The sequence below is a fragment of the Aotus nancymaae genome, unplaced genomic scaffold (assembly GCF_030222135.1).
Source record: "Aotus nancymaae isolate 86718 unplaced genomic scaffold, 86718_ANA_hifiasm-v0.15.2.pri h1tg000010l, whole genome shotgun sequence".
In the NCBI taxonomy this organism is placed as follows: Eukaryota; Metazoa; Chordata; class Mammalia; order Primates; family Aotidae; genus Aotus; species Aotus nancymaae.
In genome coordinates, this window is record NW_026988421.1 from 48,448,022 (window position 1) to 48,464,134 (window position 16,113).

The window sequence follows — 16,113 nt, forward strand, 5'->3', positions numbered from 1 at the left end:
AAGGTACTTTCATTAATAACATAGATTTTTATGATTAATTCTTTAAGAATTATTTCCACAGTTTCAAATTCTTGCTAAACACCCTTCACAGATGCCTAGAGGCACCACAAGTGTAATAGCGTTCAAACTTCTTATTTTTTCTTATTTGAGACAAGGTGTTGCTCTGTTGCCCAGGCTGGAGTGCAGTGGTGTAATCATGGCTCACTGAAGCCTCTACATTGCAGGCTTAAGTGATCCTCCCATTTCAGCATCCCAAGAAACTGGGACTACAGGTGTGGGCCACCATGCCTAGCTAAGTTTTTATTTTTATCTTTAAAGATGGGGTCTTATCATGTTGCCCAGACTGGTCTTGAACTCTTGGGTACAAGCAATTCTCCCACCTTGACCTCCAAAAGTACTGGGATTACAGATGTGAGCCACTGAGCCTGGTCAAACCTAAAGTGTAATCACCCTTCAAAGCAACTGTTCTACTTCTACCTTCTGAAACTGGTTTTAGGTAACTTCTATCTATTCAGAATCACCTTCTCTCCAACCATGTGTTATCCTCATCTTGCAAAACATGACTTCTCTTCATAAATCCTTTGGCTTGACATATCATCCCCACAGCTTCACTAATGGTGGATGCACCTACCCCACCAAGATTGATCATCCCAGGTTGATTCCAGACTGCTGTGCTGGCAGTGAGAATTTAAGCCAGTAATTCTTAGCTTGCTGTGCTCTGTGGGAGTAGGACCTGCTGGGCAAGACCACTTGGCTCCCCGGCTTCAGATCCCTTTCTAGGGGAGTGGATGGTTCTCCTCTTTTGCTGGGATTACAGGCACTGCACAGGTATGAAAAAAAATCTCCTATAGCTAGCTCGGTGCCTACCCAAACAGACTCCCAGTTTTGTGCTTGAAACTCAGGTCCCAGGTGGTGTAGGCTCATGAAGGAATCTCCTGATTTGTGGATTGCAAAAGTCCATGGGAAAAGCATAGTTCCCCAGGGTGGGTAGCACAGTCCTTCACCATTTCACTTGGCTGGGGGAGGGAAGTCCCCAGGATCCTTGCACTTCCCGGGTGAAGCGACACTCTATGCTGCTTCTGTTTGCTCTCCATGGGTTGCACCCACTGCCTAACCAGTCCCAACAAATTAAACTGGGTACCTCAGTTGGAAATGCAGAAATGACCTGCCTTCTGCCTTGGTCTCACTGGGAGCTGCAGACTGGAGCTGTTTCTATTCTGTCATCTTAGTCCCCCCACTTTCAGGTATCTTTATAGCAACATCACACTCCTACATACCAATCATTTTGTTCATTCATTTGCATTGCTATAAGGGAACACCTTAGACTGGATAATTTATAAGGAAAAAATGTTTACTTGGCTCATAGTCCTGTAGGCTGTGCATGAAGCATAGTGCCTGCATATGCTTCTAGTGAGGGCCTAAGGAAGCTTATAATCATGATGGAGGTGTAGGGTAGCCAGTATGTCACGTGGCGAGAGGCAGCAAGAGAGTGAGAAAGGACGTGCAAGACTCTTGTAAATACGCAGATCACAAGCGAACTCACAGAGCAAGAACTCACTTGTACCTTGAGTACAGCACTAAGATTCATGAGGGATTTGACCCTATGGCCAAACACCTTCCACTAGGCCCCAACTCCAACATTGCAGAACACATTTCAACATGAGATTTGGAGGGGACAAAATATCCAAACCATGTCAGGAAAATCTAATGAATTGAATGGGATCACATGCTCATCATTGCCTACTACTCATGCAGGCAATATAGAATATCTACTCAGCCACTTGTTAAAAAAAAAAATCTCTGAACCTCCATAGATTTTCTGCTTGAAATTTAACCTTTATCCTCTGCTACCTTTCCTCCTGTCTTTGAAACGTTCAAAAATGTATCAGAAAAAAGGGAAAATCATATATACTATACTTAAAATTGTTAGGAAGTAATTTTGAAAAATATTAAAGTTATTTTCAGAACACAAAAATAAAATGATGGCAGATATATGGTTTTTATTTCAGAAAAGGCACATTAAAGGGAAAATAATAAAATAAAATAAGGTTTCATTTCAGACTTACATTTCAAAGAAGTAAATAGAGCCAGAATAAAAAAAAAATTCAACTTATAAGGTTATTGTTGTTTGAAATTGTATTGCATCATTTCACAGGAAAACTAGCTACTAGAAATTTAGCACATAGTTTATTATTCCCACTTATATTTATATTTGAAGTCTTATAGTACATACCATTTATTTTCAAGGAGTTTGGCCACCTGTTAGAATCATGTGATCTCTAAGACTCTGAGCATATGATATTATTCATCTTTGTTTATGTATTAATTGAAATGAGGGCAGAAGATTCAATAGTCACCCCCTCTAGGAATAATTAGGAAAAAGTTCTTTATGCTCTGACTTGATCCCAGCTTAAGCAGCCACTCAGAGTTCAGGGAAAATAGTATCACCACTTGTCAGACAATTATTTTGGTTATTGCACACAAAAGGATTCCCAAATTATGGAAGACCTAGTAGATATTTTAATAGATTTTATTTGTATTTTCTATGATCTCATCATTTCTCACACTTCTTCCAGCAACTTTTCTCTCTAATAAAGCAAAGCAGTGTTTCCAAACAAAATTTATTTGATGAATTGAACACAAGTGATAAATGACTGGTGGGTAGCCAGTCAGTTTGAGTTGCAATGTACTTTAGGAGAAAAAAAAGATCACCAAGTAGTCACACATAGTCACCCAATCAAGTTAACTGCTTAGAAAATGCAAATGTATTACCTACATTAAAAGTAACTATCAAAAGTCAATGTATTTATAAAGATTTAACTCTTTGATATTATTAAAAGAAATAACCATATGGATTTTTTTCCTCATCATTCAAAACTCCTAGCTGTGTATTTGCTCTTTTATTTTTGAGACAAAATCTCACTCTGTCAGCCCAGGCTGGAGTGCAGTGGTGCGATTATAGCTCACCGTAGCCTCACACTTTTGGATTCAAGCAATCCTTCTGCCTCGGCCTCCTGAGCAGCTAGGTCAACAAGCACCCACTGTGCCCTGGCTAATTATTTATTTATTTATTTATTTATTTATTTATTTATTTATTTATTTTAGAAACAGGACCTTGTTATATTGCCCAGGCTGTTCTCAAACTCCTGTCCTCAGGCAATCCTCTCACCTCTGCCTCTATAAGTGTTGTGACTATAGGCATGAGCCACTGTGCCTGGCTGCCAGCTGTGTAATTTTATAAAGTTCAAGTCACTGGGCTGTTGCTTAATATTTAGGTTCCTTGAAGAACATGGAAGTATCTCGACATAAGCTTTAAATGGGAAGTCAATTCATCTTGTATGTCAATGAGTTAACTTGCGTACTTGCACATTGTCATTGTTTTTTTTTTTTTTTTTGAGACCGAGTTTCGCTGTTGTTACCCAGGCTGGAGTGCAATGGTGACATCTCGGCTCACCACAACCTCCGCCTCCTAGGTTCAAGCAATTCTCCTGCCTCAGCCTCCCGAGTCACTGGGATTACAGGCATGCACCACCATGCCCACCTAATTTTTTGTATTTTTAGTAGAGATGTGATTTCACCTTGTTGACCAAGATGGTCTCGATCTCTTGACCTCGTGATCCACCCGCCTTGGCCTCCCTCATTGTTGTTTTTAAATATTATATATTAATTCTATAAATATACCTTCAATGCTTGCTATATACCAGGAACTGTCCTTAAGTATTAGTAAAAGAACAAAGAATGAACGATCAAAATGTCCTGCCTTATTGTTACCCTTAGCTTGACTTAACTTTAGACAGATTACTTTCCTGAATATAGTTCCTGTTCTTGCAGTATTTACTTTAGAAAACTTGCAAATATGTAGTCTTTCTATGCCCCTTTGAAATATTTATATATATGTATAATATATATATTTTTATTTTTTTGAGATAGAGTCTTACTCTGTCATCCAGGGGCTGGAGTGCAATGGCACGATCTTGGCTCACTGTAACCTCTGCCTCCCAGGTTCAAACCATTCTCTTGCCTCAGCCCTCCAAGTAGCTGGGATTACAGGCATGTGCCACCATGCCCAGCTAATTTTGGTATTTTCAGTAGACATGCGGTTTCACCATGTTGGCCAGGGTGGTCTTAAACTACTGACTTCAAGTGATCCACCCACCTGTACCTCCCAAAGTGCTGGGATTACAGGCATGAGCCACTGTGCCTGGCCAAAATATAAGTATTTTTAAAAGTCTTTTGCCAATTTTACAATGGAGGGATCATTAAGATTGGGGCTCTGTCTCCCATTTAGTGGTAGGGTAAGCCTAACATCAGTAAGTGCTAATTTGCTAACAGACAGCCTAATCACACTGACCAACATCCCCTCTATTGTCCTCCAGTACTTCTTCACTAGCTTCATCCAGTGTTTAAAACATGTCATGGCCTTTTTTCCCAGAAGCATTAATCAGTCTCTTTCCCTTATTACAATAGTCTTGAATAATATCTTCTTTACCTGCTTAATTCCACAATGTGCAACTTTTCTTTAACAAAAGGCAGAAAAAGTCCTTATGAGGTTTGAATTTTAGTGGGCAGAGACCCAGTATAAAGTAAACCAATAAATATGATAACCATATTTTCATTACATTGTGAAGAACATAAAGTATGATATCAGAAATCTGGTGTCAAACCCAAAATTGTATAGCTCACTCGTGATAAATTGAAGCAAATGTAATTTATAAAAAACAATTTCAAAGTTGTGTAGAGGGGAACCACAATTGCTCATGCAGAATCTGGAGTTACTAGCAGCTATAGCAGTAGCAACCTCTAGCCCCAAAATAATAGAAGTGGAAATAGTAATTAGAATCCAGGAGAGAGCAAATGAGAAATTTCTGTAGAGCTGATTATTTTTGTAGAGTAAAAATCCATTGAAGGATGTAGCCAACTTCTTACAAAGAGACAGCTAGGAAGTAAATATCCAGACTTCTCTCTCCCACTTGTCTCCCATCTCCTACATGTGATTTCTATGGGCCAAACTAAACAGAAAGCCAGAGGTCCTAAAGTTTTGATGAAGATATACTTCATGCAGTAAAGCTTTCAGTGTTTATTCTGAGTAATTTGTTTAGCTTATTTTACACTATTATAATCTTTGTATTATTTTCAAGAATGTATTTATTAATTTGCTCACCTTGTGTCTGGTCAGTGTGAAATTCACCTCAATTCAACGTGTCAGCAACATTCCATAGGCCGATCTCCCTAATTTATGTGAAAAAAAAAAAACAAACTTCATCACTAAGAGGAAGAGATTCACTCATCAGGCTGCCATCCTCTGATAGGGACCTAGAAGTAACCCATAGGGATAATTTCTGGGATTCCTCAAGGAACTCAATCAACTTTACAAAAGAGAGTTGGAAAGCATCTCAAATGGTAGAAATGAGATTGAACTTCATGCAATTTCCTAGCCATGTTCTGGCACTCCTCAACAGAGGGCACTACTGGCCCTTACTGGGTTCAGTTGCTAAAGATAGCCTTGGAAAATGTTGTGTAAGAAATATAAATGATAGGGTACATGCCAGAACAAAATAATCTTCCTGTTTACTTTTGTTTGAGGGGGTAAGACTGTGTAACATGACTATTATCAAACCAATTTGTACCATTGACTTCTCTCTATTGTTTATGATGTTTGTAAACATGCTATAATGTATTAAAATTATATTTGAATCAATTGAAATGTAATTTCAACAAAATTGAATATAATCAATTCACCTACTTTAAATGAAACACAGACCTACTGTATTCATATTTTACATTCCTTGGTGGACCATTAAGGCATATATATATATATATATGTATATGTATATGTATATATTATATATTACATATAGATGTAAAGATGAAAACAGTGAGAGATAAATAGTTGATGTTTTAAAATTTAAAAATAAAAATTATTTTCTCTGCATTACTAATGCCAACTCTTCAGACTTACAACTAGATAATTGTTAATACATTATGGAGCAAAGTGTTTTAAAAACATTTTGTCAAGGTAAAAAAAAACGTTAAACTCACAATTCCAATATATGTAGACTCTCTGAATATTCATTTATTTTAATAATTAAACTATTTCAGTTTTTACACAGAGAATAGTTTTTCTCAGATTATTTGAGACAGATTTAATCAAGAAAACATGCTAACCTCTTGGGGGCAATGAAAAGCTAAGATTTTAAAATGATTCATGACCGGGCGCGGTGGCTCACGCCTATAATCCTAGCACTTTGGGAGGTCGAGGCAGGTGGATCACGAGGTCAAGAGATCGAGACCATCCTGGTCAACATGGTGAAAACCCGTCTCTACTAAAAACACAAAAATTAGCTGGGCATGGTGGCGCGTGCCTGTAATCCCAGCTACTCAGGAGACTGAGGCAGGAGAATTGCCTGAACCCAGGAGGCGGAGGTTGCGGTGAGCCGAGATCGCGCCATTAAACTCCAGCCTGGGTAACGAGCGAAACTCGATCTCAAAAAAAAAAAAAAAAAAGATGCATAGAATAAATATCTAAGACCTAAAGAAGCAAGTATATATGACAGAGAACGAATTCAGCTCAGTAGCAGTTTTCATCAAAAACCTTGTCACACATTCAAGACTTCTGTTTAGCCGTATTGAAATGATGGTTCAATTCCCAAAGTCCTGATTAAAATTCGGGTCATTATATTCAGTCAACCCTACGTTTTAGATATAAACACTCTCTACCCTCATCAAAAAGAAGAAAAGAATCAGTAATGACATGTTTGCTGTCTTAGAAAACATAGGCTTAAAGGCTGAAACAAGTATCGATCTCTTTCTTTCAGACTATCGAGAATAATCACTGCCTCAGCTAATCATTGTTTTTGTAACAGTATGTACTATTGATGGTATGAATATTTTAATACATGTCTTGCATTATTATTTGATCATTTGGGGTATGTGCTGGGGAATTCTACTGTCTTTTTCAAAATGTTATGTGCTCTCTGGAGAAATGTTTTGACCCCTCTCTCCCTCCAAAATACATAGGCATAATTTTGTACATGACATATGAAAATATTTTTTCTTAGTTGACATATACTCCTACATGACTTTGAACTTAGGCAAATGAAAATGGGGCAAAATGAAAAATTAATTACAGCAAATTCCTGTTTAGTAGCTCTTGTATCAATGTCCTAAACTCAAAATTACTTATCATATTTTACAATACCCTAAATTTCAATCTGAAAAAGTGAAAGTCAACACTATTTATGTTGCCTCTCAATACAATAAAGTTTCTATTATATTTATTAGATATTAGTAAAAAATTCATGATGACAGGAGCAAAACACAAGAAATATATTTGTCATGAAGGGAAGTTATTAGAAACTTGAATCAAGTAAAACCAAATTAAAATATTTACTCAGTTTTATGGTAACAAAATAATTTGGCTTATTATAAATAGGATATATTTTAGCTAAAATAAAAATTTAAATATGGTTTCATTTCACTAAGCACAAACTTTTATACAAGTTTGCTCACAAAAATAAGCTTTGTTCCACAATTTCCTCACTGTAAGAATTTATGGTTTAGGGGAAAAATGGTTTGTGGAAGAGACTAAAAACTACAAAAAAATCAACGCTGTGAGTTTACTTTGCAACAAGTTGCAATAGTTGATTTTTATATCAGCTCTTCCTTTCTACCTCTTTCTGTGTAAAAGTGAATCATCAATCTGTGCTCTATAGCTCTCTCCCACACTAATATTTATAAAGTATATGAAAGACAAACATCTGCCTTCTCTAAAAATATATTTTCATTATGGCATATTCCCTTGTTAACTTAACAAAGTTGTGTAGATATGGAAAAATTCTACTGGTGTAGACCACTTGAGAAAAATATTTAAGCACATAAATTTATGTGGGTACACAAACATATTTGTGTATGTGCATATAACTAAATACATAGATAAATCCTAATACATTATCCTAATTTTGTTCTTTGTAACTGTTAATCTGACACTAGTATATTTGTTTAGAATATTCATTACTTAAAGCAAATATTTAAAATAGGATTATTTCAGAATTTATCTGATTTTTAAGAGCTTTTCTCATAAGAACATCTCAAATCCCCGTAATTATCTCCCATCTGGCTTTCTTTGCTTGTCTCTATAGCTTTGCCCACTACAAAGTTCTATTTTGTGGTGATATTTTTATTAGTTTCCTCATGACCAAAAACACATGAAAAACTCATATAAGGAGCAAACTTCACTAAAAACATTAATGTTTCCTGGAGAGTAGAGGAAAACTTAAAATTCAACACTATTTATGCTCACACTCTCAATATGATGATTTTCTCTTTGTATTTATTAGATATTAGTAAAAAATTATAACAAGAGCAAAATATAAGTAATAGATTTGTTACTCAGAGAAGTTATTAATTTCTACTGGCTAGGAAAATAACTGTCAATGAAATTGTAGTAGATACTTTTAAATAACCAATGATCAAGGTTTTTTATGTCTGGTATTCTATCAAGTATTGCCCATAATATTACAGAATGTGTAAATCTGCAGAAACATAGAAAATGTTCAATTTCTAAACAATTAAAACATACCAAAATTATAACAAGTTTGACAATATTTGGGAGGCAATGTAAGTTTTCATCAATTATCTTATAAACGACTTATTGCCAGTGAGTTTGATGCTTTATAAGGACAGTGTACCTTGTCTTTAAAAACTTTACTCTCCTTGAGGTAGCTACCTTGCCCTTAGTCTACCTTGTCTTTGTCATCCAAGCACATGAGATGATGAAAACTTAAGTAAACCTAGAATATAGTTTAGTTTTTGAATTGACTAAATATATTTAGTCATATATGAAATCCAATTTGCCATTCATAAATTTGTTCAAATACTTCCAGCATAAGTATAGAAAATACATTATTCCACTTAATGTTGACAATCCAATGTTATAGCCACCTAAGAAAGAAAAATATAACAATTTATATAAAAGAGAGAAGTTTTTAAACCCATAATAGGGCATGGTTGGTACCTAAAGTAAACTGTTCCTAGTAATTGTCATATTTTTATCCTATTCTCAGCTACCTTTACATGATGAAAAATCTGTTTTATCCTGTGAGGTTTTCTATTGCTTATTAAAAGTGCCTTTCCTATGGAAGTTTGCTCAGAGAAAGCTTTCTCCTCAACATCATTTCTTATACGTGAATGTGGAATCTGGAAAAAAATATCTAACCTATCACAGCAAAGTTAATGTTCTTACAAATACACATACCTTTTATCTGTATTGTATAAATTTTAGGTTGCTTTTTTACTTTTATTTTTTTTTAAGACAGAGTTTCACTCTGTCACCCAGGCTGGAGTGCAGTGGCACTATCTCGGCTCACTGAAATCTCCACCTCCAGGTTCAAATGATTCTCCTGCTTCAGCCTCCCAAGTAGCTGGGATTATAGTCATGCACCACCAATCCTGGCTAATTTTTGTATTTTTAGAAGAGATAGGGTTTTGCCATGTTGGCCAGGCTGGTCTCAGAATTCCTGACCTCAAGTGATCTGCCTTCCTTGGCCTCCCAAATTGCTGTTATAGGTGTGAGCCACTGCATCCAGCCTGCTTTTTTAAAGTCAAGACTTTGTCATCGAAACCAAGCAAACTTATGTAGCAAAGCTACTTACATGGTAGATGATTGCTAAAAATATGAAAAAAAAAAAAAAAAAACAGACACACAAGAGTTTATCAGTGTGTGAATTCCACAATCTCGATATCAGATACTGATATAGAGGTTGAATATCTGCTTGAGGTAGTTTCTTTTTCACTATATTGATCTTTTTTGCATAACTTTCACCACTGCAATTAACTTAGTTCAGTAAAGACGTTATTTTAGGTAATACAAAATGATTTGTGATCCCCTGTCACTATAACCATACAGAAATCCCTGGCTGTATATTTTAACGAGACATTTGAAATATTTCCTTGGGGATTTTAATTGACATAACCATACTGCCATATATTCATATTTGAGGCAACTGACTTTATGGCCAAGTAGGTATTTCAATTGCAAATCATTATTTTATTGGTAGATCAGATGATTACGACTTTCTCTCATAGGGAAGATCCACTACATAAAATAAGGATGTTAAGGTGCAATAAAATTACTCTTTTTATTGTTCCAATTACCATCTTCTCACTCCTTTTAATTGTCTCATTCATTGTAGATCAGAAATGGAAGTAGCCTGTTTTCCCTGAAATCAGTATGTTCCTGAATTCCCTGAGTATATTTTCTACTTCATGTAAAACGTTCATTTTTATAGGAGATGGAATTTGATATATTAAGAAAGTTAATCTTTATTGTAACCAAGAAAAAGTTCTGGATGAATAACCATTGCTTTACATTAAATAATTAATGCTCTCTTAGTATTTTCTTCTTGGAAATCATGACTGACATATTGAATAGCTTAAATTTTGTTGTAATCCCCAAATCTGTAGTTACATGACATCCTTAATTTTAAACATTTTAAAGGATGGCTTTCTGATGGTGTCATTGCTTCCTATGCACTGTATCAAATGGTGAATTAAACCAAGTTAAAAGAATTTTAGAAAACACTTAAAGTATGCCATATGCTGCCTACTTATGGTATACCAATTAAAATAAATTATTATATATTTTACCTATACATGAATTGTTATCTTCTGCCTTTGCATAATACACAATATGGGCATAATATGTATCTGGATAATATGTCATATATGGAAATGACATTTATACCGCATAATGTGTATTGAGTAATATTTATTTTATATGGATAACATGGTTGTAATTACTAGTCACATCTCTTAACCTACTCCCTCCTCTGACAATGAAGGTAATTCTTTTCTTTCCTGTTTTTTTTTTTTTTTTAAAGCCATGGTCTCCTTTATCACTCAGGCTGAAGTGCAGTTGGTGCAAAGTTCACATCAACTTAGACTTCCCAGGCTCAGGAGATCCTCCCATCTCATCCTCCCTAGTAGCTGGAACTATAGGTGCATGCATGCACAACCACCCCAGGGTAATTTTTGCATTTTTGTAGGGAAGGAGTTTTCTATGTTGAGCAGATGGGTCTCCAACTCCTGAGCTCAAGCAAACCTGCTTCCTCAACCTTCCAAAGTGCTGAGGTTATAGGCCTCAGCCACAGCACTCGACCAATGATGGTAATATTTTAATCATAATTTGGTCTTTTCAAATTTAACTAAGAAGATATGGTAAAAAGAAACATGCATAACCATGTCTAAAGAGATATTATAAAGCATAAAACATTTTGGGAAGACTTTGGAAGAAGCAAATGGAAAGAATTTTGAATTTTAGATCTCATTTTATATTGATGCTTGTTTAATATTACCACCACTCAAGTTTTATTTTGCTTTAGTTCATCTAATATTAACAGTTCTTTCCTCTTTTATTTCTGATGTCAGATTTTCCCCTTTTCTCCCATCCAAACTTTCTACCTGTTGGGTTGTCCTCCTTGTTCCAAGGCTTATCTTCACCTTAAGCAATGAATTATTTCTATATTGAATGATTCCCATGCTAGTCAATTGTTTTTCCCGCCTTTTCTCCTTAATCCAATAAAATCTCTAAACATTTATTATTAGGGTGATTGTCTTTCCTCCTTGATCTGAAGACAGAAGTTATATCTGCCTTTTTTTTTTTAACTTTTTGAGACGGAGTCTCACTCTGTAGCCAGGCTGGAGTACAGTGGCAAGATCTGGGCTTACTGCAACCCCTGCCTCCCGGGTTCAAGCAACTTTCCTGCCTCAGCCTCCCAAGTGGCTATGACTATAGGCATGCGCCACCACGCCCAGCTAATTTTTGGATTTTTAGTAGATATGGGGTTTCACCATGTTGGCCAGGCTGGTCTCGATCTCCTGACCTCAGGTGATCCACCCACCTCTGCCTCCCAAAGTGCTGTGATTACAGGTGTGAGCCACCATGCCTATAAAGCAGCCTATATCTGCTTTAAAAGTGGATAGGAGTCTCAGCACTTAATATAAACAACTCGTGAAGCTTTTGTACTACATGTAATTTCATCCTTAAGAAAATTTCCATTGTAGCATAATTTAAAAGTGTGTTATAAGACATGGAAATCAAGGTCAGAGAAAAAGAAGCAGAGAATTATTTATTTATTTTCTTTTTTTTTTTTAATTGCATTTTAGGTTTTGGGGTACATGTGAAGAAGAGAATTATTTATAGTAGAGATGGATAAATATAATTTCTAGGCTTTTAATCTATTCATAAAGTTTGAAAATAATTTTTGGGTATATTCTCAATTAATTAATTTGATTTAATATTGAAAATTGTATATCTTAAAATAAATTTTTAAAATTTTTATTTAAAAGGTTTAAATAAAAGTTTAAAAGGTTTGGGGATACACGAGCAGAGTTGTTACATAGGTAAATTGTGTGTGAAGGGGGTTTGGTGTACAGATAATTTCATTACCCAACATGTGGTTTGATGATCCTCACCCTTCTCCCAGCCTTCACCCTCAAGGCTGCTCTGGTGTCTATTGTTTCCTTCTTTGTGTCCCTATGTACTCAATGTTTAGCTCTGATATGGTCTGGATATGTGTCCCCATCCAAATCTCATGTCGAATTGCAATCCCCTATGTTTGAGCTGGTGCCTGATTGGGGGTGATTGGATTATGGGGCTGATTTCCGCCTTTGGTACTGTCTTGGCATATAGTTCCCAGTAGATCTGGTTATTTAAAAGTGTGTGGGACCTCCCCCACTCTCTCTTCCTCCTGCTCCAGCCATAAAGACATGCTTGTTTCCCCTTCACCTTCTCCCATGATTTTCCTGAGGCCTCCCGAGCCATGCTTCCTGAACAACCTGCAGATTGGTGAGCCAATTGAACCTCTTTTCTGTATAAATTATCCAGCTTCGGGTATTTCTTTATAGCAATGTGAGAGCTAATACAAGCTCCCACTTACAAGTGAGAATATGTCATATTTGGTTTTCTGTTCCTGTGTTAGTTCCCTTAGAATAATGGTCTCCAGATCCACCCATATTGCTCATTCTTTCTTAAGGTTGCATAGTATTCCATGGTGTATATGTACCACATTTTCTTTACTCACTCTACTGTTGGTGGGCATTTAGGTTGATTCTTTGTCTTTACTATTGTGAATAGTGCTGCAATGAATATACACATTCGTGTGTCCTTATGGTACAACGGTTTATACTCCTTTAGGTATATTCAATGATGAGATTACTGGGTTTAATGGTAGTTCTGTTCTAAGTTCTTTGAAAAATCATCACATTGTTTTTCACATGGCTGAACTAATTTACATTCTCACCTGCAATATGTGTTTCCTTTTCTCTGTAACTTGGCCAACATCTGTTATTTTTTGACTTTTTAATCATAGCCATTCTGACTGGTGTGAGATAGTATCTCATTGTGGTTTTAATTTGCGTCTTTCTAATGATTAGTGATGCTGAGTATCTTTAATGTTTGTTGGCCGGTATACATCTTCTGAAAAGTATTTGTTCACGTAGTTTGCCCACTTTGTAACAGAGTTGTTTGTTTTCTGCTTGTTAATTTAAGTTCCTTGTAGAGTCTAAATATCAGACCTTTGTTAAATGCATAGCTTGCAAATATATTCACCCATTCCGTAGATTGTCTATTTACTCTGTTGATAGATTTGAATAATCACATGAATGCTCTTTTTAGCCATCTTTTCACCTGTGACAATTTAACATTAAAAACCTGCCAGAAATCAATTTATCATCACCAGCATGCTTCTACAAGCTGTGCTATGATCAAGGTGGAAGGAGAACTTAACAATTTCACAGTCAGTTCAACAAACATTTTATGGAACATCTGTAATGTGTTAGGAATTTTTCTAGCTGTGGAGTGAAACTCAATAAGAAGTCACACATAGCTTCTGCTCTAAGGGATTTTGCTACCTAATAGTGGTAACATCAAAGATCATGTAATTACCTGTGATAAAAAAAAAATAGTACTATTAAGATGCAAAGACAAGAGCAATTGTGTCAGACTCAGAGGATTAAGAAATAGTCATGAAAGAGATGTTTGAGCTAGATCTTGTAGGTTAGATAGTATTTCAACAGGTAGAGATGGAGAATTCAAATCTAGGAGAATAGTAAGTAGAACCTAAAGGTGTAAAACTGCATTTGTTTATCTAGAAGGATTGACTGCAAGTAATAAGGATATGGACTAACAAAGCTAATATGGGCTCAGATTTAGAAAATCTAGTATACTTATTTAATCAATAACTGGGTAGTTTTCAGTTTAAGTCATTTGTGAGTAATCCATTTATCCTTTATGTATTTGTTAATTTGTATAAACCTTGCTTTTGTACATTGACTTTTTCCTTTATGAGAAACAGCTTACTAAAAGCAAATAAAATATCTACAGATATATTTTTTCCACTCAATAATTTTTAAAAAACTAAACGGCTTTTAAAAAATGTACATTACATTTCTCCAATTTTTATTAAATGTATAAACAATAAAATTGTATTTTGTTTAGCTCTAATCAGGGCATCATCACATTTTTCCATCCTTTTGTCTTTTTAAAAACTAGACAACTTGATACCCAAAAGGATCTTCAGACTCAGTGGAATTCCCACCAGAATAAAAATGTCATTCTTTACAGAAATAGGAAAAACAATCAAAAAATTTATTAATAAATCAAAAAGGACCCGGCATAGCCAAAACAATGCTGAGCAAAAATAAACAAAACAAAAACAAAAGCAGCAACAACAATGCTAGAGACTCCATACTACCTCACGTCAAAATATACTACAAAGCTATCCCAAATAGCAAGGTGCTGTAATAAAAATAGGTACATATACCAATGGAAGATAATAGATAATTCAGAAGTAAATTTATATTTTCATAACGAACTCACTTTCAACAAAGGCACCAAAAACATACATTGGAGAAAGTAAACTATCTTGAATAAATGGGGCTGGAAAGCTGGATATTCACATACAACAGAATGAAACTGGACTCCTATCTTTTACCATATAAAAATCAACTCAAAATAGATTAAAATATTAAATGTAAAACCCAAAACAATAAAACTACAAGAATAAAACATAGAGGAAATGCTTCAGGCTATTAGTCTAGGCAAATATTATTTGGGTAAGACCTTGGAAGCACAGGCATCAAAAACAAAAACACAGATCAGACTGTATCAAGCGAAAATGTAGGAGCACAGCAAGGGCCACAACCAACAGAGTGAAGATGCAACCTATAGAATTGGAGAACATAATTGCAATGTATCCATATAACAAGGAAAGAATACCCAGGACATATGAAGAGCAAAAATAATTCAATAGTTTCTAAAAATTCCATTAAAAAGTGGGCAAAGGACATGAAGAGGAATTTCTTCAAAGAAGACATATAAATGACAGGTATATTAAAAAATGCTAAACATTACTAACCATCAGGAACAGGCAAATCAAAACCACAATAAGATATCACCTCATAACTCTTAGAATGGTATTACCTAAAGAACAAAAGATAAGTATTGGCAAGAATGTAGAAAAAGAAAACTCTTATACATTGTTGGTGAAAATGTAAATTATTATAGCCATTATGGAAAAACATATGACTGTTCTTCAAAAAACTAAAAATAGAAATATCATATGATCCAGCAGTTTCACTACTGAATATATATCCAAAGGAAAGAAAGTTAATACATTGAAAAGATCGAATGAAATCTTGCCATTTGTGGAGGACATTGTATTTAGTGATATAAACCAGGTACAGAAATATAAATACTGCATGTTCTCACTCATATGTGGCAGCTAAAAGAGTTGATGTCACAAAAGTAGGTATTAGAATATTGGTTATCAGAGGAAGGGAAGGGTAGGTGGCAAGGGGAGATAGGGAAATGTTGTTTAATGGGCACAAAATTACAGTTAGATAAGAAAATAACTTTCTAGTGTTCTATAGCATAGTACAGTTGACTAAAGCTAGTAACAATTTGTTATATATTTCAAAATAGCAAGCAGAGAGGAATTTGAATGTTCTCAGCACAAAGAAATTATGAACATTTAAGGTGACGCATATACCAATAACCTAAATTTGATCACTACATATTGTGTGCATTTACTGAAATATGTGTTTTATAAATATGTA

General features: G+C 35.2%; 1 protein-coding gene across 1 annotated transcript in view; it reads right to left on the minus strand.

Annotated features, from left to right (window-relative positions):
* The window catches only part of ZWINT (ZW10 interacting kinetochore protein), a 250,475-nt gene that overhangs the window by 12,213 nt on the left and 222,149 nt on the right, over nt 1-16,113 (minus strand). Inside the window, exon 11 of the transcript XR_010341792.1 lies at nt 5,162-5,229. The gene's annotated coding sequence lies outside the window, so the exon portion shown is untranslated. The remainder of the gene's footprint in view (nt 1-5,161; nt 5,230-16,113) is intronic.